We start from the raw sequence: 26,132 nt of genomic DNA on the forward strand, positions 1-26,132 counted from the left end.
TGATTCTATTGCACAAAGAAATTTATATAAATTTCCTCTCTTTTGGTTTGGATTTTAGAAAAATGATTCAATAATCTGGCTGATTCAGTTACTCAGTGATACTATAGCATCTACTCTATTAGAAAAAATCCATGCCCTCTGTTCAATCTTAGTTTACAGATTGAAACCATTAAAATCATGTAACAGAAGAAATTTTTTTATAGACAAATTTTATTTTATTGTTTAACTGTTAAATCATAAGGCACCCATTCCGTTGTAATTCTCATTCCAAAGAAAACATTTGTATGCCATTAATACAAGTACATGCAGATTTTAAAGTTAAAACATAAATCCTAAACCTATAACTTCCTAAGCTTATTTATAACTGGGAGAGAAAGGACTTTTCCAATAGAGTGAAATCGTTCAATTAATTAAAAACTGCTTTAGCATTTGACATTTATTTTTACAAATATTTTTCTATTATGACAGGTATTAGTGTCACGTTATATGATAATTTCACCATTTAACCTCGCACATGATTGCATATATTCAACTAATGTTATTCTGTACACTTCTAACTTAGCCATTTCTTACATTATAATTATGACTGTAAATTTCTTTTAAAATTTATCTGCCTTCATATGTCTGCTTCATACACAAATAATTATGGAACTACAATTAATTGTAGCTTTTCAAAAGATTACCTAAATGTATCATCATATTTTCTTATACCTACCTTAAGATGTATGATAGAAAAAAGGTCATTTAGCAGTTTTCTTCCATAGTCTATGACTAGAAATCTCTAAATTTTATTTAGATGATGGTCTCTAAAACAGCATTGGTTATTGATATAAAATAATATCAGCCTGACAGTGAAACTGCTTAATCAATTTATCATCATAAACTTACTTAGAAATTTGTCCAAGAACAAAACTATATGAAATTTCCAGTTTCCAAATGTATACAATGATCTATATGATCACACCAAGAGAGATTATCAGTAATGACACTTAATAACTTTACTAGTGGTAACTATTTTGCGTACCTATCATAATATTTTTTTTTTGTTTGCTATATTTACTTTTAAAACTTTAAAGTATATTCACTTTTATTAGTTAATTCCATTGAATGAAATTTATGAATAGTAGAGTGTATACCAATATTTATAAAAATATCTATCTGTATATTAGCACTGCATTGTAATATTATTTACATTTGTTTTCATCATTGATGGTAACTCACTGATGTTTATAAAAAATAAAGCTATGCCTAATTTTGAACTCTCCAGTACCAAATTAATATTTTATCAAGTTTGAACTGATAATTTTTCACTACTACCTCTGTCCTTAAATCAATCTCTAGAAATTGTTTCTTATCTACAGTTATGATCTAACCCAGTTAATGGATATAGACCTATTTTTTCTGAAATTTTGGTGGGAATTAAAAATTCATATAGTCATACTTTATATAAATGTAAAAACATCACTATAGCCTTTTCTCTAGAATCCATCTCCTTTTCTGTAATTATTAATCCACTGTATTGTATTACCCTTTTTATAAATATGTGTTTATTCCAAATTGTTATTTATTTTTATTATTTAATCATTTCTGACCTGTCTACCTTTTTCATCCTCATTGTTTTTTCTACTGTATCATTGTAATGCAGCTGTTTAAGTTCTGTTTTATTGTCAATATCTCTACACTAAAATTTACTGAAAAATTTGCAACTCGATATTGTGAATCTGATAACTTATTATTTTCAATATGACCCACAGTCAGTTTAGTAAGTTAAAATATTATCTATCAGTAGCACTTGATATGTTTTAATCCTGATTAATTGACAATCATGAACCATAATTTGAAATTTGTTCATGATTACAATGAAATTCCTTACGTAAATTAGTATTTTTACAATATTATGATAAAATTCTCTGAAATTGGTATTCTCTCAGATTTTGCAAAAATCTAAAGTGAAAATTTTTCAATAAATTTTTCCCAGTTTCTGTTTAAAGAAAAATGCACCTCCTTTTTTTTTTTTTTAATTTCTTAACTTAATTCCAGAATGTACACTGTCTATTTCACTTTCTCATTTACTCAAACAACTAACATACTTTGCTTCTGTATCTTATTTAGCATAAATGGCTAATGACTCCTCCTTTCTGTAAATTCCTACAAAAATAATCTGATAAACTTTACTATTAATCTAATTATATTTAATCCTAAATAATCTGAAATATATTGACTATTCTGATATGTTGCTGTATATTTTTCAGAATATTTAAGTAAATGAAGTAACAGAAGAGTGTTGATTTTAATAAACACTAATTTAAGCGATCTTAAACTTTTAATTTCTTCATTCAATTTTTTTATCCTCAGTGATTTTAGAGTTTCTAATGCATTGATTGTCACTTAGCTTCATCAACTTACTTTTCCAGTACTTTTGGTTGCTATTCAATTCATTTCAGGATGATAGAACCAAAAAACTTTGCGAGGACTTTTTATAATTTCTTTTCACATCTTTATCATTCTAATTATTATATACTCGTAAAAACTGTCTCATTATGCAGGTCACTTTAGACATCTTCATTGTTTTTTCTAGGTATTTTCATCTTTTGAAATGACTGTTTGTCCAGTATACAAGTCATTTTCAACCTCTTCTCTCAATCGTCACAAAATCTTTACTATTATTTAAAAACAAATGAATGTGATAATAAACCAATTAACATAAAATTCTTTTGACTTGGGAAAATATTCCATCAGAAATTTCTTAAATTTAGTAGGAAATTTGAGGTTGATAAACTAGACTAATTTGACTATGAAGTGAGAAGTAGATTTATACAAACCATTACCATAGGTAACTTCCTAATCTAATATGAAACAAGTCATGTAAATTTTCATTAATATGGATTAAGAAAATAGCCACAGATTTCCATTAACATTCAATTACAGATACAAATGACTTTTTTCTGATTGCAAGTGCATCTGTAGGGAAGGGGGATGCTTCCACTATTAATTTTCCTAATCTGCAGGGAGCCAAACCTCAGTACAATACTGAAGGTCATCGAAGTGAAGTGAAGGTCATCGCAGTTAGCAACCCATGTTTCTCTTAGGTATGAAGACAGAGAATTTAAGTGCTTTTGATCAGTCTAAATTTTTGATTTTTAGCTATATTTTTATGGTTTATGCTAATTATTCAGCTTTTAGATAATGTAGCTACCAGTACACTAGCTTTTCTGTTTTGCTAGAAACAATTTTCTCTTCAAAAATACTGTCACACGTATCTCAGAGATACAAGGGTAGTATTTATGTAATTATTTTTTAATTATTGTTCTTCCATTTGTTTCATTCCTAATTAATTCTATAAATTTCTCTGAATGTTATTTCTTCTTATACACATTTTAGTAGAATATGCACTTATGATTTTTTTTTTCCATTATAGGAACAGGATTGCATCACAAAAACAAGTTTTTGATGTTATAATGCAGTTGATATAGCAATAATCCACCGCATCTTTTATTTCATGTCGTGAATGAGGATGATGAAGTTTGACTTGGATTTTCATCTTATAATTTAGAAGAAGAAAACTCACACTGATGCTTCAGAGGACTTTTAGGAGCAATGACTCAGAAAAAAAGCAGAGTAACATAAATGTCAGTTCTAAGGAAGAAGAGGAGAGGAATTTCTATGTTTGTTACTAGAAGGGGAAAAAGGTAATCTAGTCATTTATTTAGAAAAACCTCTTACAGTCAACAAGGAGAAAACTGCCAAGCACAGTCTAATCAAGTGGCTTCCAGGTATGATAGAAAAGGACCTAAACATTGATAAAATGTTGGTTAGAAGTGTCTCATTGATGGTGACATGATTGTTAGGTATACAAGTCTGCTTACTGACAACATAAATCCAAATTATTCACAGTCTAATCTTGCACACCATACTGATATAGGACAGAATATATGCCTTCATAGGTATTTTATATTTGGCAAGACACTACAAAGCAGGAAGAATCAATCTTTACGATTTGTAGGATAAAGATGGGTTTGAAATAGAAATCTTTCCTCGATGCTCCTCTTTAGGTTTATATTCTATTGCAAACTGTGAGATTTGATTTGATGATAAGGAAAGTAAACAACAAAGAAGAGAACTTGACTATTCAACAGCTATTCGTGACTTCTTTGAAAAGTTTGTACACAGTTACAAAGCTTGCTACTGTGTGGGGTCTGATGTCACAGATGAGAAGCTACAGGCATTAAGGGGCAGATGCTCATTTACTCATTATATTCCATTAAAACCGGTGAAATATGGAATTAGAATATTTGCAGTTTTAGATTCTAAAATGTTTTATACTACCAATTTAGAAATTTATCCTGTTAAGCAACCAGAAAGAGTAACTAAGGCACAAACATTAAAAAGATTGTATTCTCCTATCACTAATATTGGATGTGATGTGGCAGCTGGTAATTAGTTAAGTTAAATAATTATTTTTCTTATAATCTTATCAAAAAAGCACTGCTTGTCTTATGTGGGAATGCTAAAAAGAACAAATGGCTGATCCGCAAAAAGATGAACTTTTCCAGCATTTTTATATTCAGTTTCATATGCTCCCCCAAAATAAGAATCAAATAAAAAACATACTGCTTATTTCAAGTCTACAGTTGGATGATTCGATAATTGAAGATACTGGTGAAAGGAAAAAGCCTGAAATAATTTTTTATGATGAACATAACAGGAGTAAATACAGTTGACAAAATGTGCTCCACTTACAATGTCGCTAGGGGTACTAGAAGGCGATCAATGTTGTGTTATTTTCAGTCATAAATATTGCTGGAATTTATTCTCATGTTATTCTTATACGAAACAGAAATGAACCACTCTTACGTCAGTTGTTTCTTCTAAGAATTGGAAGAGAACTGATTGATGATCACTTATGACTTGTTTATCGAAGTCAATTTGTGGGAGACTTTTGCTGATTTCCAGATGAAATCTAGAAATCAGCAACCCATTATTCCTCAATTCAACCCTCCCAGCACTGAAAGTGCAAGTAGAAAGCATTGTTGACCCTGTTGGACCATGAAAACAATCCCCGACAGGAAGTCTTATTCTTTAAGACTTTTCAAATTGGCGTCGTCCCCACAGGCCTAGCCACTGCAGCTTTTCTTCCCACTACATTCAGAGCTGCAGAACACTTAACACTATACACATACACTATACCAAGAATACTACACAAATTACAACACATACCCTTACATAACCACACACAACATTCTACACTATTTCTTCTTTCACTTACACTCTTTGATGTTGCAACACTTTACAAAATGCAATCGTAACCCAAGGTAGAAACTATCGTGCTGATGGGTGGATAGCTCTCCATAGTGAGTCTTGAACGATATCCTCTGGGCACCTAAGCGAACCCAGTTGTATTTAGCTCTAGCCTCTGTATGGTGTCTTGCAGAGGTGGTCTTGTAGTTCCCCGGTACTTGTGGGACCAAAATATGAGTCTTCCAAAAAATCCTATTATGGTTGGTGGTCCATCTGAAAAACTACCACATGATGTCATGTAAAGAGATCTCACTCAGCTTTGTCTGATGAGGATAAGAAATCTGTGAAAGATGATGTAATAAGTAATGATGAATCCCATCTGCAGTTTAACAACATCAGGTTTATAGTTCTCAAACACAAACCATTTGTGATAAACAAAGTAGTAACTGGTTCATATGATTCACCAAAAACCGTCAAGAAATTAAGAGATGTAACGATACTAGTTGAGATGGAATGATACTAGTTGAGACGCAACAGTGATCAACATCAGTGTTGCGTCTCACCAATATATGTTTAAATATAAAAGTGATATGCCATAAATCCTTAAATACAAGCTGTGGTATAATCTTCTGCTGGGACCTTTGGGAGATCGATGTGATTGAAATTGCCAATGAGTTTTGTATGCAAGGTGCTGTCAAGCTGAAACATATTGTGAAACATCACAACGGAGTAAAAGGTCCTACTTCCTCTCTTATATTAACATTCAGTCTTCCCATACCACCAGAGAAATTAAAAATACGTTACCCCTGTTGGTTTGTGTGCGGCCATTCATCCCCAATCTAAGGTGTGTTTCCAATGTCAAGGGTATAGCCACACTACAATAGCTTACTTAATAACTACAGTATGTGCTCTTTGTGCTAAAGAGAGTCACAATGATACTAATTGCAAAGAAGATGAAAAGTGTTCTAACTATGGTGGATCACATTCAACATGCTCATAAGATTGCCCTACATTCAAAGAAGAGAAGCCAAAATTTGTACAGTACAAAAGCTATCTTTTCCAGCTGCACATAGAGAATATAAAAAACACAGAATTCCTGGAATCTTGTTAAGCCAGATATCTAATTTGCTGCCGTTACGTCAAAGCAGCTCCCTCCCAAATGCAGGTCAACAATGTGGATCGTGCAGTGATTTAAAACAGCTTGTTCAAATGCTATCTGAACAGTATGCTTTGTGCAGAGCCACTATTTCTGAGCTAAATAAGCGTTCAAACAAGAGGAAGGATAGTTGTGGGGGAAAGACCAACAGTTGTGTACCAAAAACCACATCAATCAGTAGACCAATAAGTAAAACTCCCACTAAACAAACTCTGTACAAAACTACCAAATTCCCAATGAGGGCTCTACAAAAAAAATTGTCACCTGATATGGTATCTGTGGCGTCCTATGTTTCAAAATCCCCACCAGCATCATGAGGCCTCTTTGAGGATATGAAGCCCGATGAAGTGCCTAAAGAAGTGAAGCACTTTTTTAAAAATCATTAATGCTAAAAAGAAAAACCAGATAATATTTGTCAAGTAATCCGCATGCAGTTTTTATTTATGAAAAGTAATTCCTATGGTGATGAATATTATTCAGTGAAATGTTTGAGGTCTCCGTTTTTGCAGTGAGGGTATTGAAATCCTTGTAAAAGAAGAAAATACTATTATATTGTCTGCAGGGGACTCATCTCCATTTCCAGGATGATGTGTCCTTTCGCGGATACGTTTGTGAAATATGTGATTATCAAACTGAGGGCAGAGGATGTGAGAGTAACGCTTTTTTCCTGAGGGAAATCTTAATAGCTTCACGTATTCTGCTACCGACAAACATCCCTGCAATCACAGTAAAGATAGTGGTGCTATTCCAAATGAATATATGCAACTTATATAATTCTGATATCAGTAAGGATGATCTATCCAGTCTGTTTTCTCAAATTCCCCTACCCTGCCTAATAATTGGCGATTTCAACACCCATCACCATTCTTGAAGTTCAACATCATGTTCATCCCGAAGCAATATAGTTGATCTACAACTACAATAGTTCTGTTGAGGCAGAACTTAGGTATCTGCTTATTGAATGATGGATCGTACACATTTGCATCATCTTCATCTGGTATATCTAAGTGCATCGATCTGTCTCTATGTTCAGCAACCTTATTCCCACGTCTTACCTGGTGTGTTTCCAAAAATTTCTTTGGAAGCCATCATAAACCGGTTGTAATCTCAGTTGATAATAATGATTTGCTTCAGAGTCAGTCTCGCAGATGGGTGGCTCAGAAAACGGACTGGATTGGGTACAAGAATTCCCGTATGACGAATTTGGCCCGTATGACAAAAGCGGTATCGCGATCCACCAACTTGCCAAGTTTACACACCAGATTCTCGATAGGACAAATGAATTCTTCCCTTTAACATCTGGGAAGCCAAGGCGGCCTGTTGTTCCTTGGTGGGATGAGGACTGCAGACGCGCACTAACGGATCGGCGTAGGGCTTCACGTAATTTCAGTTGAAGATATTCATCTGAATTGCTCTGCGCCAACGCGAGGGCTGTTTACCGTCGACTGTTAAGTGTACTAAATTTATGGTTGAACACGTGATTTCGACGAGAAAGGACGTGTTTTTAATTCTCTGGCTAGATAGGTTTTTCACTGCAATATTTTGTGTTATATAATCTTGTATTTTTAAAAATTTATTAAGGGTTTTTTGTTCATGTTCTATGTTAGTTTTAGTTTATTTTTAGATATTTTGTTATTTTTCGTTGTTTATACGGTTTTGATTGTTTGGAATGGGTCAGGTTATCAGAGTTTGTTGAATAGGTGGTTGACTGTTAGGTTAACCCTTTGGGGTGTATTATTTTCGGATTTTCCCCTAGTTTGTGTGTTTGATGATTAATAACTTGGTTTAGTATTTTAATTTAGTGTGTTTTGTTAGTTGTTTGGCTTTTCGGATCGTTATTTACCTTAGTAACGGCAGCCATATTGATCTTTGATTGGCTGTTGGCTGTTTACATTTGTTTGTTTTCATTGGTTCTTACGTTTTGTTTATACTAGTATATGTGGTGATTGGTTGATAGTTTATTTTTCGTTGAATATTTGTTATTTTTATTTTGACGTTATTTCTTTTAGTTGTTTTATTTTTATTTTGTGTGTTCCTTATTTGTATGTTACCATGAATGGTTCGGATGAAGAGATACAAAAGTTTCCTTGAATTAGAAAACTCCTCGAAGGTAAGGCGGCGGCTGAGAACGGGCCCATGACTGTACATTGCGAAGATGCTGAGGCAAATAGAGAGGCAAAACGGCTTGAGAGGGAATGTAAATGGAAGGAGAGGAAGGTCAGAGAGAAAGCTGCCCAGTAGACCCGTGAGGTCAAGGAGAAAGGCTCGGGCTGCTCATAACAAAGCATCAAAAGAGGCTCAGGAGGCTCGCTGCGACGGGCTGTGGAAGCGGTTGCTCGGGTGGTAGTAGGGATGAAGTATCAGATAAGAGTGTTAGGGGTTCGTCCAGCTGACAGCAATGGCAAAAGAAAGTTCCGCTGGGAGGGGCTGCAAAGTCGGCAACTAAGATGATTGTCCAGAAAAAAAAATAATTCTGACTCGAATACTCGGTTGGTTGAGGAAATATTTGGTCCTTCAATGGGCCATGAGAAGGCAAGTCTTGCCGCCCCTGCAGGAAAAAAAGGCTGATATTGCCGTCTTAAAAGTTTTGGAAAAGCGCTTGGCAACAACGGACATAGTATCTAATGATGTTAATGAATGAATTGGTATGTTTAATAACATGTGTAGAAATAGAGGAATTTGTAGGCAATACACGGAATATCAGAGAGAAGAGATTACATACAGTCTTGATTGCGTAAGCTGCGATTCTTGTACCTACTGATCGTTAAAAGTAACGATAGGATTCGGGGATACATTGAAGGCTTCAAGGCTGGAATGTGTGAGCGAGGGAAAGTATCTTCTGGTTTTCTGCTGATTCCGCTACTAATTAAGAAGAAATTGGCTTCAGAAGTGGTTCGGACTCCCCCAGTGCTGCCGCCAAACGTGTTACTGATTGATACGTCAACTGGTTTTGGTTAGTGAACGAGAAGCAAAAGCAATAGACCTTTCTACTCCGTTTATTGCATGTGAAAGTTCCCGATATCCCTGTCGGAGGAGCGTCCCAGTTCATTGTCAGTGGAAAGTCTGGATTGAGAATGGGGTTAGTACACGAACGCTTGCGATTTCGTCTTTCAGTTGTATAAATGCCGTTTCTCATTTTAAGGACCAGTGGAATTTGTGATTTTTCTGAAGAATTTCAATGGATAAGTAAGTGCCGAGTATTTGGTATAAACTTTGCATAATAGGTAGCCATTCCTAAGAATCTCCAGACATCTTTTTGAATTGCTTGTCTAGGTGCGTTTATAATGGCTGTGACCTTAGTCGGGTCTTATATTTTTCTTTGTTCATACATAGCCTAGGTATTGGACTTTAGTTTTGAAAAACTCACACTTTTCTTTGTTGAGGTATAAATCAAACTCTTGTAGTCTATCGAGGCAAGCCGTCAGGTTTAGCATTCGAGCGATAGGTTGTAGCATTCTTCTCGTGTTTTTGCATGAACTATTATATTGTCAAAGATGTTGTAATCACTCTGAGTCCCCCCTAGACTTTTTCCACGACGAGATGAAAGTCATTTGGTATAATTTTAGCTTCCTTTATGAGTAATAGTCGTTAGAATTTTAGCACTTTTCTCATCGACTGGTACGTGAAGATATGCTTTACCTAGATCTAGAGAGCATTAATATAACGAATCGTTGAGTGTTGTAAGAAATTCGTCGATTTTAGGTATAGAGTAGTGCGCATCATGTAGTTGGATGGGGGGTCACCCCTACTTTGTAATCAGCACACAGATGTACGGTACTATCATGCTTGGGATCACGGCTAGTGGAGATGCCCAGTCACTACTCTCTTGGACTTTTGAGGTAATGCCTTGGTTTTCGAGTTCTTGTTCTAACTTTATTCTGAGTGCATGAGGAACTTCCTTAGCTTTAAAAGCTATGAGTTTCACGTTTTTTCTTAGTTTAAGAGAAATTGTAACGTTTTTGCATTTACCAACTCGTTTTTCGAACAGATCGGCGTATTTATTGAAGATTTCATGTTCTATTTTGGTTGGTAATATAAAGCACACTTTTTCAATGAGACTGCCTAGCATTTTATAGTACTCATGTTTTAATCTAAATGAGTCAACCCTGCATTGGGACGAGTATGATTATTCCTGGCTTATTTTAAGCAGATTCCTTCGATTCCTAAATACCTTTAATTAAGTCGAGGTCTTGATGTGAATCTTGGTGGAGGACTCTAGTGTTCCTTATAATAATATCTTGAATTTGTTGTGTCTCTGAGGTCTTGAGGTAAAATTGTCGTGTCTTGAGGTAAAATTGCTTGTACTCCTACTTTTGTGGTCTAGAAACTCTGTGTACATCAGTTGAGTAATTTTCTACTGGGATATCGAATTGTTGCAAAGCTAGCAATGATACTTCTAAGGTTTGAGCTTTTGAAACTGCATCTTGTAAATTTTTGTTATCTAGCAACAATTGATGACGTATGTCTTGGTTGGAAAGTCCTCTGACAAATTGTGAATTCAGAAAAAAGATTTACTATAGAATTTTTACATTCGCAGTGGAATTCACATGTAAGTATGTGACAAAATCTTGAATTGGTTGATTAGACCCTTAATTTTTTTCTAGAGGAATTTGTCTCTCAACTAAAACGTTCTTTTCTCAGTTAACTGATAGTCCAAAGTTTGAACTATTTCGTCATAAGTTAGGGTATTTAGTTATTTTGGTGCCACTGATAACTTTAGAAGCTCAAAGTATTCAGGGTCTATACTGTTTAAAAGGGCTGTTTTTGATGTGTCCTTATCTGCTGCTAATCCTTTCATAATAGCCCACCGGGGTGGTCAAGTGGTTAACTCGCCATCACAAATCAGATTATTTCGAAGTTGAGAGTTCTGAGGTTCAAATCCTAGTAAAGGCAGTTACTTTTACATAGATTTGAATACTAGATCATGGATTCCGGTGTTCTTTGGTGGTTGAGTTCCAATTAACCGCACATCTCAGGAATGGTTGTCCTGAGACTGTACAAGACATCATTCACATTCATACGTATCATCCTCAATCATCCTCTGAAGTAATAGATTACGGTGATTCCGAAGGCTAAACAGAAAAAAAATCCTTTCATAATAAAAAAGTTATCGAATCTTTCTTTGTATTGTTGAAAATTATTTTTATTTTTCAAAATTACTTACATTATAATGAATTGTTGGTTGAGGATTTTGACTAGTTTTGAATTTTTGTAACATTGTTTGAAAGTTTTGTTGTTGTATTTGCAAAAACTGAGTAAATTGTTTGAGGCTATGAAGTTGATATTGATAAAATTATCTTTCAAAACATTTATACACGTAAAAAAACAGCACTGCAATTATAAATTGATTGATTATTTTGATTGGGCTGTTAAGAAAATATAAGTCATTTTGTTGAGAAGTTTGAACGTGTAAACAAACCAGCGGGATGCCAATACTTTTTTTTTTTTGGTTTTCCAAAAGTTTTTCTTTTCTCTTTGTCGCCACTTATTATGTCTCTATTTAAACAAATACAGGCGTTTTCAGATTTTAGAACAATATTTATTAATTAAGACATAATAAACAATTACAAAAGTGAACATTGATATGAATATTGAAAAACAGTCATCTTAATCTACAATCTTAGATCGATAGTCTACATATCGATATATCAAACGCTGGGATATAATAGGAAACCTAAATACATGATTGGTATGTACATTCATCCCATTCATGAAGTGATTGTACATCCTACTTCATGAACAATCCACTTCATACGGGTTCGAATTCCGGTCAGACATGACATTTTCACACGCTACAGAAATTGTCATTCACATATCCTCTGAAGAAAAAAGTAATCTCATCGCATTTATCAGGAGTTCCTTCAGAGTTCGATGCGTTGTTTGCCATAAAAAATATAACAAACTGCGTGCGAAAGCCGATTATGTGTTCTTTATTTGCAGATGATTTTTCAATTTACGTCACATGTAGAACGTAGCTACAGGTAAGAGGCTGCTACAGAACACAATAACCTGCTCAGAATCATGGTGTAAATCTACTGGATTCACGTTTTCTCCGGAAAAAAACGAAGTGCATTTGCTTTTCTTGGTTGAGGGAACATGTTGACTCTCAATTGTATTTACATGGTGAACCAATTGAAGCATGCACGCGGGTTAGATTTCTAGGTATGTTGTTTGCCCAACGACTAATATGACATGTTGAGACCTCTGTCTAATACTTGTTGGGGAACCGATCGTGTTGGTCTACCGAGCTCTGGTCCGTTCTCGCTTTGACTATGGCTGCATAGGTTATGCGTTGGCGCGGGCCACCACGCTAAAGATGCTCGATGCAGTCAATCATTCGTTCACCCGTCTTGCCAGGGTGCTTTTCGTTCAAATCCCGTGATAAGTCTGCTGTTGAACAGCGGTAAATGATGTGTTCCTATGTGGCTCACATTAAAGCGCAACCAGCTGGCTCAACCTTTGATGTGATATTCTCGAACCAGCAGGTTATCAATACCAGGAACAGTCGAGATCTAATGCTCCGCTAGACATCAGAGCTCAACCCCTTTTCTCAGTTTTAAGTATACAATTATCTCCAGTCTTTACTATTACTCCATACTATTACTTTCCTTGGCAGCCTTCTCACGTTAATTAATTCTTTGATCTTTGTTAATATAACAAGCAGAACACAAATACAATAATCTTACACAAAATGAATTTTATAATATTAAAAATAGCATGAATCCTGATGTTAGTTTATACGGACAGTTCTGGAAACGTTAATTCTGTTGGTTGTAGCTTTGTTGTTGGCAATAGAATATACATGATGTTGGCCTTCCCAACATCACCAGTGTTTTTGTTGCAGAATGCCGTTAATAAGGCCTTGCATATAATTAGTCCAGAATATCAGTATGTTCTTGTTTGCTCAGATTCCATGAGTGGCCTACAGGCAATTATTGACTTGTACTCTAGACACCCTATTGTCTGTGAGATTCATTGTGTCTTTTCGCAAATGAATAGACGTAATAAAACAGTGAGCTTCTGCTGGATCTCCAGCCATGTAGGGATTTCAGGCAATGAGCGCGCAGATAGTGCAGCAAAGGAGGCTTGTTTCCAGCCTCCTTTCATTGATCATGTCGTCTCTTAACGATCTTGTCTGTTTCCTGAAGAGTGGGTTCATGATGAGTGCCAAAGTGAGTGGGATGCTACCATGAACAACAAACTCTGCCAAATTAAAAAACTGTTTCACTGTGGAGCTCCTCATGCAGAAATAACCATAGAGAGAAGGTTATTATCTGCCGTTTGTGAATAGGACACACTAGGCTCATTCATGGATGTCTGATGACTCAAGCAGAGGCGCCAGTATGTGCTCACTGCAGCTGCTGACTGACAATGCACCACATCCTTGTGGATTGCATCTGTTATGCGACATTGCGTCAGAAGTTTAAGCTGTGGGCTAACATTTGAACTCTTCTAGGGGATGATGAAATGTTTTTATCCTGTGTTTTATGGTTTCTTAGGTCCAACCATTTATACTCAATAATTTAAATTACTCTAGTGTGTGTCAGTTATTAATACTAGTTTCCATGTGGCAGTTTTAAGTATAGTTTTATTGAGGTGTAATTTATGTTTGTTTATTACAACAAATATGTTGTGACCGAGCGATGAGACAAAATATGTTGAAACATTTTTTGCCAAGAATAAAAAAAAACATAAACAATGAGACTGACAAAGTTTACCGCAAGCTTTGTGGGCAGTATTTATGCCTAAAACATTCTACATTTATTTGTAGTGATGGATGTGATAAGGAGTTTCAGAAAAATTTACAAGTCCTATTGTATATTGCAGCTCCTTTTTTATATTTCTAAAAGTGCAAATTTTTAACTTTTTCTTTGACTTTCATAAGGTACCTACTTTCATTTTCTTTTACAATTTTTCTCTGCCTACCTTGTAACTGTGATCAGCCTAGTCTTAAATTATTGAAAATTTAGTGCCATAATTTGAAATAAATATATTGAAGTGTTAACTCTACACTAGTAATGTAGCAAAGCTCCAAACACATTTTAAACATTCATGATTTTGTTGATTTTTGATTACTAAAAAGGCAGAAGAATGTATTCTTTAGTTAATTACCACTTTTCCTCAAAATACTCATATAAAAACTGGATAAGTTATGGAAGCTATGTCATGCATCTCACAGATATGACAGCAATGAATAAGTTTTTTGAGAACAGTAATCGAGTGTTGATGAATGCAAGTCTGGTCTCCTTAATTAATTGCCAGATCACATAATGTATCATTTATTTTTGATTTGCATTCAAGATTTTAATGTATTCTTTGAATTGTAACTTTTTATTGTATAAAAGTGAAGGAAGCTGGACATTAACAAAATAGTCTTCAGTTGGACCAACTGATAAATTTAATTACTTTTCTACTCACTAGATTGTGTAGGGGTGTTAAATAAACAAAAATATTTTAAAATTACTTAGCTGATGTCATAATTCAGTGAATGTAAGAAATCAGTCCTCTTTTACTTAGTCCTAGATCGATTAAAATATTGTATACTATTTATTTAATCTAATAAAAAACCTGGATCATCATATCAAACTGTATAACCTTTACAAGTGATAGAATGATATGAACCAAAATAACCTAAGAAAAAATGTCAAAGATGGTGGTTAGACTATAATAGATCAACTCTTGTCCAATATAAAGGACTGAAATTAGGTTCAGATCTGATCTTACATTAATAAAGTAAAGTTGTTATTAGATGTAACCCATTTTTTAATTAATAAATATAGTGCTTTATGTATGGGAGAATAATTTTTGGTTTGATTGAATATAATGATGGTTTTGTTAATAAATATTGTATTTACTAACCAAATTATCTCTGTATGTGTATATAAAATTTATGTGTTTCAGTTAATGGTTCGTAAATAAGTTCATGGATTCTGTATTCATTTATTATTAAATTTTTTTTATCATTGGACTAATATAACACAAAGCCACAAACACCATTCCTTGAAAACCGATGGTAATTTAGAAATGTAGGATATTTAAGTTATTGTTTCTGAGGGAGACAGATTGCCATAATGTGTATACTACACATAACTAAATGTATAAGTATGCTATAATGATACTAAAACAGTTTATTAATAGAACTAATCTTAATTATGAAATACTTTTTAATAAAATAATTATACTTCTTTAGCCTGCTATTCCTTTTTTGTTTTTGTTTTTCTATATACAGGTCAGAAAGAATCGACATATTTTTCCAATGTAAATGCCCATTTTGACCACTGACAGCAGGGGTAATTGGTGCCGGAACACTATTCTTGTTTTAATTTTTGGAAAAATATAATTATGTACTTTCATTTAAAATATAATTTAACTCTTAAGTCTGGCTTAGGATTTATTTAAATATAAAAAATATAAACTAAATTATAAAAATCGGACTGCATGAAAATGGCCCTTGCTTTTGGATATGTGCAGACTAACTGTGACAAAATCCTAGTAAAGGCAGTTTACTTTCATATGGATTTGAATACTAGATCACGGATACTGGTGTTCTTTGGTGGTTAGGTTTCAATTAACCACACACCTTAGGAATGGTCAACCTGAGACTGTACAAGACTACACTTCATTTACATTCATACCTATCATCCTCATTCATCCTCTGAAGTAATACCATATGGTGGTACAGAGGCTAAACAGAAAAAGTAAAGACAAACTGTGATAAAATAAATTGTTAAATATCTAATTCGGGAAAAACATTTTGACATGAAAGTGAGAAGTTTTGTTTCGTATCAATGTAAACATCAAAATGATAAAACAATACCATTTCAGTGTTTACATTGAAATAATTTAATGTTGGCAGTCTCCTGTAGCTATGGAGGCTACAAGATGCTCATATGATGATTTTCTTATTAATCTTGTGGTTTGCAATAACACAAAATTAAATGTTCTGATACTATAACAGTTGAGAATGCAAATTTGGAAAATTTACACTTGACTAACAGATGATCACAGCCCAACATGTGTAATGAAAATAGTCACATCAATTTAAAAATTGACCCATTGATACTTAAATTTGATTTAAACTATGCACTAATATGACAAATATTAAATATTGAAATAATTAAGAACTAAATTTTCATATTAAACTTTAAATTATTTAATTAATAATAGGAATTTGAAATAATTTAGCAGAGATATGAATATTTATGTAATTATGTAAAAGTATAGTTGTTATTAACATTCATAAATCTTATTCATACCTTAGTTTATTAAAACTTGTACAAGTATCTGTAGTAGTAATCTGTTTACCATCAATAATTTTGGCTTGCATCATCCATTTATCTGACTGTAATAATGATATACCATCACTATTTGAATTTAATTCTTTACATTTTGAAAAACATGCAAACCGATTTTTAAAATTAATATCGCAAGATGGGTCATTCATCTTTTAAACTAAAACTTCTATAATAAACAACTTTATTAATTCTAATACTTTAATACAATAAGCTTTTATCACATGATTTTATTGCAGCTTAATAAAAGAAATGAATATTTGATGATAATTAGTTGAAACCAACATTAAAAAAATAAAATCATATTATCCAATTTAATATTAAAAACATCATTATATTTCAAAATGAAATATTTTAAGTATTTAAAAATATAAAGCCTTTCTTTGAGATGTAATTTAACCTTTTTTTTTTTTGTATATAAATCCAACAAAATTATCAGCTGATTAAGAAGATTTTTTTTCTTTGTTTTAATTATTTTTAATGATTTCAGAAATGTTATTATTATGATTTATTGATTTACAGGTATTATATCAGAATATTAAGTAAGAACCAGGAAGTAAAAATGACAAATTTCTGATACAGACTTTTTACAATGAGAACAATGTAATGGTGTTACTGAATGTCTTATGATTAGTAAAGGTTGCACATCTTGATTCAAAAATTTGATTATTCATATTTGAATAATCATTTTTTTTTATTATAATAATATTATAATTATTATAAGATTATAATTATTAATTAAATTATATAATAATTATATAATTATTCATATTTGATTGTCTATTTATACCATTTGACTTATGCCAGATGATAATTTTGTTATTTTAAGTAGCTTTTTACTTCCTTAGGAAGTATTGTAAACACAAAAAATTTCCGATTTAAGATTTCAACAGAAATATCCATTTTGACCATCTCTGAATCCATTTTGACTTGTTTCGGCATGATGCCTGTATGTACATACATATCTTGCTAAACTATTAGCTGTAGAATATTGAAATTTTGGATTTAAGACTGTTCTAACATCTCGTTGTGTACCTCCCATTTTGATTGCAATCGACTTGACCAAAAATGCCTAAAAAAGCCCAAAATCCAAAACATTTGGATCTTGGACTTTTTCTTAACTGAAGTAATAAGCCCTCATTGAGAGCTTTTCAATGATATATCATAAGTGCTACTTATTTTCATTGGTTTCAGAGTTACAGCCAAATAAAATTTCAATTAATGAAATATTTGGATTTTACAAGGGAGAAGGCACATTGGTTCAAATCTGATTACATTTCTTTTTTTTAAATTTAAATATATTGATTTATTAGTAATTATTAAGCAAAGATTGTAAAAATATGTTTACAATAAATAATAATTCAATAATAACAATTTAAAAAAATAATAAATGAAAAGTTATTAGTGGAATAAAACCTTATGTACACACACATAAAGTTGTATATATTCACATTTAAAAAAATGTGTATATATAATTTAATAGGCGTACAAGAAAGTCATGTGTTGTCCACATCAGATTTTTTTAATTTTCATATTGGATAAGGTTATTGAACTTTTCATGCGTTTATTCAAACATCTTGTGTTCATTTTTAGCAATAATTAAGAGCAGAAAATGTTTGAAATTTTTTTAGCTTTACTTAAGATTGTTTTGAAATTAACACAGTTTTCAATAATATAAAAAAAGATTTCAATTTGAAAAAGTGACATATACCCTGTTTTATTAGATGAAAAACATACTTTTGGAATTATAATACGTTCTCCAATTTTTTAAACTGATTAAGTATAATTTGATACTTAAGAAAATATCAGTTGCTGATAGATAACAGTGTAAATGTGCTTGAGTCACTGGTGAAAATTAAAGGCGGTTTCATGTTTTTTCTTCAATCATTATATAACTTATAAGGTTGGGTGAAATTTTTGCTATCAGCAACATGTTTATTTATTATTACAGATATAGAGTATTGTCTGATTACAGCTGCTTTACTTATTTTTGGAATGAGAAACAAATTTCGTTTTGTACCTTATGAAAATTATCAAGGCTGATCAGGATTCAGCCTAGAACATTGTGGATAAAATGCTACTTAAGTATGCTCTAATTTTTTCTGGTTTGTGCAACTTCACGTATGAGGGGCACTCAAAAAATTATCTACCTAGGGGTGTTGCGAGTTACGTATTGAGATGCGTTTGATATCTATATGTAATTCATAATATGTGTATGCTATGAACTATCTATGATTGAATTTCTTTTACACGTATTGACGCAGTAGTCCTCCGAAGTTAGTAACCCGGCTATGGCAATGGATTTGCAGAAATTGGAGCATCGATCAATCGAAAAGTTTCTCATCAAGGAAGCGAAATGTGAAGGACATCCATAGAAGGATGGTGATTGTGTATTGTGATAATGCGCCTTCACAATACCAAGTGAAATTCCGATCCAAACAATTTAAGTGGGGCAGGGAATCCATCGAAGATGATCCCTGCAGTGGAAAACCTGTGGAAGCAACCACACCTGACATCTGCTAGGAAGTGGATAAATTGGTTATGGAAGACAGGCATGTTAGGGTTGCAATACTTGCTACAGAATGTGGGGTGTCCAAAGGATCCATTACAACAATACTTCACGACTATTTAGATATGACAAAGTCAGTTCCCAATGGGTCCTACGAAACAAACATGTGACCGAAACGCTTTGTTATCGAATTACAGCTATCAAGAAATTTCGGCCAGATTTCAGTTCCCCCGGTGAAATGAGGTCATACTGAAATTTTTAAGGCGTTTTATATTGTGTAAACTTGATGGTTTCTTATGTTATTTAACCTGAAAATCGAATAAAATCGGTCCTGGAACTGTAGCTCCCGTAGTTTTCATGATATCCAACGTAAAACAGAAAACGTCAATGACGAAAAACACGTTTTTTTATGTTTGAAGTACAGTAATTTTGTTAAAAGACTAATAAATGCGTAAATTTTACTATCATAACTTTAGGGAATTTAATTCTGAGAAAATTGTTGTAATAAAGTCTACGAAAAACAATAAAAAAAAAAATATATTATTAAGAGCAAAACAGAAAAAATTTAATTCTTCACTCACACAGAATAAATTGGTATGATTTTTGTGTACGGTTTTTGCAGTGGAAGAACTCCAGCTGCAGCGAAATAATACCGATGTAGGTATCCTGGTCGAGTAGTTTTAAACCGTAAAATATTTTGTAGAACGTTTAAAAATCTTCGTGAGTATGTTACACTTCCCAGCACTCATGTTTCATCTGAACGTCAATCGATAAATGGTGATGAAAGGGAAAGCATTCTTTTTTATACGGTACAGCTTAGTCCTACAACGAGCGCGCGAAGAATTTCTACACGAATCAACAGCCCACAAAGTACAGTATGGAGGACATTACATACTCAAGGACTGCGTCCTTATCATGTTCAGAAATTTCAACACCTCCAACTAGGTGACCGTACCAGACGACTGCAGTTTTGTCGATGGGTTAATAATACCATTTAATTTCGTTCATAATATTTTTGATGAAGTTAATTTTTTGATTCATCTATAGATGAATCAAATTTCCAGCAATGATTTTCGGTGAACGTTTGGTGTGGGATGGTCTGATAGGATAGATAAATGTTGCAGTATTTACTTCAGTTCAAACAAGTCAAACCAACTTCAATGCCCTAACGAGTAGAACCGAGAGACAAATTTAATAACATAATAATTTTGTTTTTAGCGTTTTAAATATTTTTCTTTATAAAGATAATGAAAACTATTGTGTTGATTGTTGTAATAACAAAATATTGTAATAATACATATTGTAATTTTTTTAATTTAATGTGTTATTGTTTTCACTTCCTTGCAATTTCCGGGCGAATAAATGCGGTTTATAAAGGGTGTAATTATTATAGATAGCCCCTTGTTTTACTGTATTCCCTCTCTTTCTAATTATTAACCACTCCCTATTCATTATTTACTTTTTTTAAATTTTATCTATTTTATATATCTGCTACTTAAATGGTATAATGTTTTTATGCTTATCTATAACGAACTTAACAATAAAATACCATTTGTATGGTACAGATCTAAAAATAATTAATTGGTCTTTTCATATACGTAACACATAAAATAATATTTTTGATAACATCTAAAAATACTGACCGGAAATTATGAATTACATTAATTAATTATATGAATCCATTTAATATAAAGATGTGATCTATCAGATCTGAGACCACCTAATTAGGTAATTTTTAACTTAGATTTTTTTTTAATATAACAGGTGTATAATGAAATTAATTTTTAAAAATTACAGAAGTCGATGAAATAATTTAGAAAATAAGATTTCAGTAAAATAGTTGGGCTACTTTTCTCGTTGACGAGAAAAGAATAAACTGAACTGATTTTTTTTTTTAGCCTCATTAAAAATTGGTGGTAGTTTTCCGGTTCCGATTCGTGGAAACATTAAAAATTATAATACAGCATGTTTCAAATTAAACAACAAAATTGTGATTTTTTTTTTTTTAATGTTATAAGTTTTTTTTTTTTGATAATTCGTATTACATTGTGGTAACATTGTCGATAAAAAATCGTTTAAATTAAAAAAAAAAACACAATTACTATCTTATCTGTAATGTGTTACGTAGTCACTGCTATAATTGTGATATTAAATTACTCATTTTAATTGATAAAAGATCTATACGTAAGAAACAAAATATAGCGTGAGAGGACAAATTTCTCTTTTTGTAAGTAATTAATCTCTTTAAATATAAAGCTATCCACATTAGTCTATCCAGGAATAATTTTATTCCCTTGGTACATTCTTCTTCGTGTCCTATTGTTTTCTATAGGTTGTACAATGTACCTGATACATAATATGTCTTTTTCATAGTTCAAAAATTGTAAAATTATTTTTTCTATCGGTTCAACGAATTAGAAATGTATAAATTTTCTTTTGTCCCCTATTTTGAGTTCTAACTTATCAATGGGCTAGCCCCCTTTAAGATTATCGACCGATTTCGATTAAGTAACTTCTTAGTTAGTATTAACTTTCAGAGTATCATCAGTTCATCATAATACACAAATTACTGGATACAGAAATATATCATCTATATATATATAAAAATGTTAAGTTCGTTTGTGTACGGCTTCAAAAACTCAAAATGTTCTGCACCGATTGAGCTCAAATCTTAGCACGATATATAACCCGCATCAAAGATTGTTTTCATCTATTTTTAATAAATCGATCTATCTATTTTTAATTTGTACGGGTTTTTAATAAATATGAGGCTAATAAATCAGATGGAAATGTAAACAAAGGAAAACCAATCAGATCAATGCAAGATGGCCGCTGTCAAACACAACGACCAATCACAAAGAGCCCGTATGGCCGTTGCCAATGTAAACAAAATCACAACTGATTAATTAACATTAAATAACTGATTAAATAATATGTATATATAATATATATATACATATTATTTTTATTTTTTAAATCATTTATTACTTCGTTGAGTACTACAATTTATATATTACAGAAAATATGTAAATTAATAACTCTTCTTCACAGTCCAGCAATTTTTTTTCTATTCCTAATGTGTACGTTGCAATCTATGGAATGCAAAGTTGGCGGGAGTTTAGTTCTCCCTACAAATCGCAGAACCTGGACAGAGTGCCTTGCTGCTGGATGATTCTAATCGGGCGTGTTTTTTTAAAAGGTTTATTTTTAAATGGCGGGTCTAATTTTTCAAGTTTTGTTTATTATTATTTAGTATTTTAAGGACGGATTTAATTGCATTCCAATCCGTTGTTAAACCAGCGTTATCGAACCCATTTTATGGGCCGACCGCGGAAGGCTAGGCTTATGAAACCTGTCCTCCCGACGTAATTCCCCTTCAGACCGTCCCCTTCAGACCGTTCAGAAGTCCTTTCGGTGCTAACGCTTATAGGCTAGCAGGAATACGCCACAACGGGGCACTAACTATATGGAGGGAGCAATGCGTCCCCTTTTTCAGAGGAGTCGCAATTGCTGATTTGTGTTAATTTTTATTGTAAATTTTAGAGGAAGGGTTATGTAGAAGCTCTTCATCCGCTTCTGCTATGGCTGCCCTTCAGGACGCATCTCTGCTGGGCTCTGTTCCGGACTCCAGTCCGTGATGTTGAGACGAGTATTGGGTCTTCCTTCTTCTTCATCTTCTTCTTCTCCCTCTTCTCGTTGCAATCTATTGAACTTGTGAACAATAAGCAAAACCCCCTCCTCATAGCCCATTGATTTGAGGATGAGATATATCCCAGGTAAATGAGATGTAGTCTTGTATAGACTCAGGTTGATCATTCCTGAGATATATTGTTAATTGAATTCCAACTATTAAAATATACCGGTATCTACTGTCTAGTATTTAAATCCGTTTAAAAGTAACCCATAACCTTACTAGGTTTTGAACATTAGAACTTTCGACTTTGACCACAATTATACCACTAGAACAACCCAGTCGGTTCAAAAATATTTTAATAAAAATTATATACATATAATCAACCTACCAATTCTTTTCCGTAATGATGAAAATATAGACAGTTAATGTGGTTTGAAAATGCAATTTAACACTTTTCATGAGTTTTACGAATTTTTTTATAAAACAATAAATCTAAAAAAAATTGAGTAAAAGAAAAGAATATATACTTGTACTATTTTGAAATAACATTTTTATGTTCCTTTATTTTTAGATAATTTAAAAAAACCTTTATTTTTCACTTCATATTTTTAGAATTGTATGTTTGAAAATTAAATCAATAACATCTTTAATGCATTTTTCTTCATACTTAAATAAAGAAAAAAATCCATTATTTACGGTTTTTTTTACATTACGATTCCAAGTAAAGATTATCCAAACTCTTTATTTATTATTAATGAAAAAATCGAGCCAAATTTACTTTAAACAAAAGTTTTTTTATAGACACGAAGGACGGTAGCAGGAACGATTAAAAACAGGGAAAAAAGTTTTAAGTAAATTAGATTCGATTTTATTAAAAATTAATGCTGTTTAAACATATTGCGGTAAAACACTTTCACTGCATTTAATAATTCAAATCAAAATCATCAGTGTGCTGGACCGTTTAAAACTGAAACCATGATTAGATTTGAACTGAGTATAAATGTTACATATGACAAAGTTACATCAATATAAAGAATACTGAAATTACATTGAACTGCTAATATTTGCTGATGAGTTAAATCCTGTAAATTTTACCTAAATTTTATGAAAACTTCAGATAGTTTTCAAAACCGAATTGATCCTTCTTTTCGTAGAGATTATGATAGATGAGTAGTGAAATCTTTATGAAAAGCAATGATGAAACTTATTTATGTACACTCCAGTATCGCCTACGTGTGGCAATAATCAGTGGATTGACATATAAAGGACAAAGTTTTCCTGTATGTCGTAAGTTGAAATAACTTTATAATAAAGTTATATAACGTAGTTTTCTTCAAACATTCACGCGCCATTTCGTATTAGAGTATGCTAATAAAATCTTAGTTTACATGTAATGGTTAACGGGTTTCTCTGGGTCACAGCAAAGCACAAAGTAATTAAAACATTGTTTACAGTTATAGAAAGCTATAAATGTTTTCATAATCAAACGTACAACAATAAAAAAACATGTACTTGTATAGTAGCAACTAAGAAATTGCAATAATTTTATATTATTATTTTATTAAAAAGAAACCATTGGCGTCGGTAACTTCTAATCTAATAAATTAAATTTAGATAGGTAAAACATATTTTATGTGATTTTAAATCAATTTAAAAAAAAAACAAATCAAATAGATATACTCAAAAAGTATATCATAAATTAATATGGAATATAAAAAAAAATAAAAAATCTTTATCGAAACAACGAATTTTTGTAAAAAGGGAAGAATACAAATCAAAATTTTTAGGAAAAAAACACGCCAATCAAGAAACGAATTTTATCGTAATTCATAATCTATAAAATTAATATTAAAAAAAAAAGTTGTGCATGAAAAAAACGACACGAACCGCCATTAGGCCTTTATTAATCACCATATGCTAAGTTATATAGTATTTATGTCTGACTTTAAATTGAAAAGAAAGATTGCTATAGCTAATTACATTTTTGTTGTAAGATTCTCATGAAAAATATAAGTTAAACATTTTATTTATTATTCGTTTAATACATCTTAAAAAGATTATAACTGCATGGGTATTATAAACACAAATTTAAAGTGATAATTTAATTGTAAATGTAGTAAAATCATCCAATAATTGATTTATATTTAACATTAACTTAGGAATACAAATTTACAAGATAATTAAAAAAATTTTTTTCCACTAATTGATTTTGCTAATTTTTCTACATTTAATACACTCCACAGAGATCTTTACTTCATTAGAATAAAAATATATTTTTTAATTATAGATATTTAAAATATTAAAATTATAGAGGAATATGTTTATCATCTCCGATTCTAACAAAAATTATTACATATTAAGTCATTGTAATTTTAATATTTTTAAAAACTGAATAGTATTGAAGAAAAATGCGAGAAGCAGAGATTTCTACGAAGCAATTAACATACAGAAAACGTAGAGGGATCAGTTAATAGAAAACATTTCTCTTTTTTAATTCCTTGTACGAAGTAAAGAAAGTATTGTAATTGCGAAAAATTTCGGTTTTCAGATTTCAACGGAAATATCCATTTTGACCATCTTGAATCCATTTTGATTAGTTTTGGCGTGACGTCTGTACGTACGTACTATAACTCATTAACGACTAGCTATAGAATGTTGAAATTTTGGATTTAGGACTGTTGTAACATCTAGTTTTGCATCGTCCCTTTTGATTGCAATCGACTGGACCAAAAGTGTCCAAAAAAGCCCAAAATCCAATTATTGGAATTTTTCTTAACTGCAGTAATAAGCCCTCATTGAGAGCTTTTCAACGATATATTATAAGCGGTAATTTGATTGCGTTTGATGGAGTATTTTTTTGTTTATCCGAACAAACAAAAACCCTCTTCTTCATTATGTAATAGTATAACTATTCATGGTAGCTGTAGAATGTTTGGTATCCATGATGTTTTATACTTACAAAATACAGTATTTTTATGCTCAGTAACAGTTCATTGCTCAGTTTTTACATTTCATTTAAATTTTTCGCGTGACTTACTTTCTTTTTTTTTTAACCTCCGGGAGATAATGATTCAGAACATGATATTTTCACTGGTTCCAGATTATAGCTAAATGAAATTTTAATTAATGAAATATTTGGATCTTACAAGGGGAAGTCACATAGGTTCGAATCAGACTTCATCTCCCTTTATTTTTAACTTAAACATATTGATTTATTAATAATTATTAACTTCTAATTGTAAAAAAAAATTACGATAAATAATAATTCAATAATAACAATGAAAAATAAAAAAAAAATATGAA

The 26,132-nt window shown here is 31.9% G+C and overlaps 1 protein-coding gene across 1 annotated transcript in view; it reads left to right on the forward strand.

The window, feature by feature from the left end:
• Positions 1 to 17,331, forward strand: part of LOC142325982 (type 1 phosphatidylinositol 4,5-bisphosphate 4-phosphatase) — a 104,423-nt gene extending 87,092 nt beyond the window's left edge. Inside the window, exon 8 of the transcript XR_012756639.1 lies at positions 17,209 to 17,331. The gene's annotated coding sequence lies outside the window, so the exon portion shown is untranslated. The remainder of the gene's footprint in view (positions 1 to 17,208) is intronic.
• The last annotated feature ends 8,801 nt before the right edge of the window (positions 17,332 to 26,132 follow it).

The sequence above is a fragment of the Lycorma delicatula genome, chromosome 6 (genome assembly GCF_047948215.1).
Source record: "Lycorma delicatula isolate Av1 chromosome 6, ASM4794821v1, whole genome shotgun sequence".
In the NCBI taxonomy this organism is placed as follows: domain Eukaryota; kingdom Metazoa; phylum Arthropoda; class Insecta; order Hemiptera; family Fulgoridae; genus Lycorma; species Lycorma delicatula.